Source organism: Triticum aestivum, chromosome 3D (assembly GCF_018294505.1).
Source record: "Triticum aestivum cultivar Chinese Spring chromosome 3D, IWGSC CS RefSeq v2.1, whole genome shotgun sequence".
NCBI classification, from domain to species: Eukaryota; Viridiplantae; Streptophyta; class Magnoliopsida; order Poales; family Poaceae; genus Triticum; species Triticum aestivum.
Genome location: NC_057802.1, coordinates 24377691 through 24379889, shown reverse-complemented (window position 1 = coordinate 24379889; position 2199 = coordinate 24377691).

Genomic DNA, 2199 nt, shown 5'->3' with positions numbered 1-2199 from the left:
GCAGCCCTCGCAAGCTAGATGATCTGAATGAACAGATGACGGCTCCCAATATCTGAACAATACCGGGGAGGGTGATGATAAGATATTCGATCTCGACGACCGAGCTGCCGAAGTCATGAACTATGATTATGATTATGATGACGCAGACAATGTTTATGATGACACAGACAATGTTGATCTTGAAATAACAAAGACTACCGGTGAGGTATATTTATATTAGCAGGCATCTGGTGATCATCAGATGTTTTTTTTATTTGAAGATATATTAACGAATCAATCTTTCTTCTTTCAGCCCTCCGGATCGAGCAAATCTGCTTCTACAGACAGCAGGACAAAGCGAGGCCCGGGCAAAAAGTTGAAGGAGGGTGTAAAGTACAACATCGACTCCATCAAAGCTAATGGCGAACCTCTCACGCCTAAGAACATTGAGAACAAGTGGACTCGTCAGTGCGGAGTTCTTGTGAAGGACCAACTCCCGATCTCCATTCAAGAATGGAAAAAGCCAAAAACTAAACGTCCAGATGTTACTTGGGTCGACGACAGAGCAAAACAAAATCTTTGGGAATCTCTGATGGAACATTTCACCCTACCAGATTATTTCACTGATGCAGATGTGCAGAAAGTCAAGGACGCTGCTCTTAAGAAGATGACAATTGCATTCAACACCCACAAGAAAACTGTATCGGCCAACTACCTCGCTGCAGAAAGGAAGACTCCAAAATTCAAGGGAACACTGGAGAAGCAAAGAGAACACTGGCCCGCTTTCGTGAAATTATCTAAGGAACGTTCGAGAAAAAACAAGGCCAATGCCGCAAAAAAGACGCAGTTCCATAGGCTGGGGCCAGGTGGCTACGCGGTAGCAATGCCTAAGTTGAATAAGTCTGAGCAAGAGATGGAGGATGCAGGGGTCACTCCGGTTACTAGGAGCTGGCCCCCCAAGTGCAGAACTTGGTTCTATGTGCATGGGGGCGTTGGACCTGAAGACAGGCCTGGTTTCAAAGAAGGCAAGTCTAAAAGGAGTCGAACAAAGTTACTTGACGCAATAGAAGATGCTCGAAAGGGGGTGTTCACGCCCAAGAGAGAGAACGACGAGCTTACGCGCGCCCTGGGAAATCCTGAACACCCGGGAAGAACACGAGGCAAGGGCGTTATTCCCTGGTATGAGGGCTTTTCGGAATGGAACGACGACTACAGGACCCATGCAAGAAAGAAGATGGAGTAGGAGAAGAAGAGGAAGATGGAGGAGGAGCAGAGGAAGCAGGACGCAGAATGCCTTCAAGGCCTAGAAGCAAGGCACGCGGACTTGGCACTCAAATTCCAACAGCAGCAGCAGATCGACTCACTTAGCCAGGAAAGGGGGCCTCAGCGGCGGCAGCAGCAAGCAGATGATCATCCAGCATTGGATAGCACCGTCCCATCCATGCCGAGAAGCAGCGTTGGTTCCGCCCCGGGCGACGCACTGCTGGATACATACCCTATGGATGACATCATAGAGAACACTAACTGTGAGCTACACTTCAAAATGAAGAACATATCCATGAAGGTGGCGGACGTCGTTGCTTTTACAATTACCCCCGAAGCAACCTTCCATTGCACCCCGATTCCAGCGGGCTATGCTCGTGTCTTGGTTGATGAGGTGGTGGACCCATATTCGGGGCTACAACTTGACATTCCTGGAGGTGACGACGAGCACACACTGGGAGAGGCCATACATCGTATCATCCTATGGAGAAAGGATTGCATCGTCTTTCGAAGTCCACCGACACCGCGTCTACCGACTCCTCCTCGAAGTCCGCCACCGAGTCAGCAGACTCCCGCTCCTCAAAGTCCACGAACGCGTGAGCCGACTCCTCCTTGAAGTCCGCCACCGTGTCAGCAGACTCCCGCCCCTCCAAGTCCACGAACGCGTGAGCAGACTCCTGCTTCAAGTCCGGCCCAGCGTCAGGCCACTCCTCCTGTTTGAAGTCCGACACCGTGTCAGGCCACACCTCCTGCTTCAAGTCCGGCACAGCGTCAGGCCACTCCTCCTGCTCCAACTTAGCCACGTCAGCCATCTCCGCCGCCTCAGCAATCACAGAAGAGACACGCCGCAGCTATGGTGCGTAGCGGTACGAGTCGAGGTAGTAAAGGAAGTACAGGCAGAGACAAGCGATATAAATATGGTCCAAGCAATCTCGCTCCTCTTCCTCAGGCACTTTC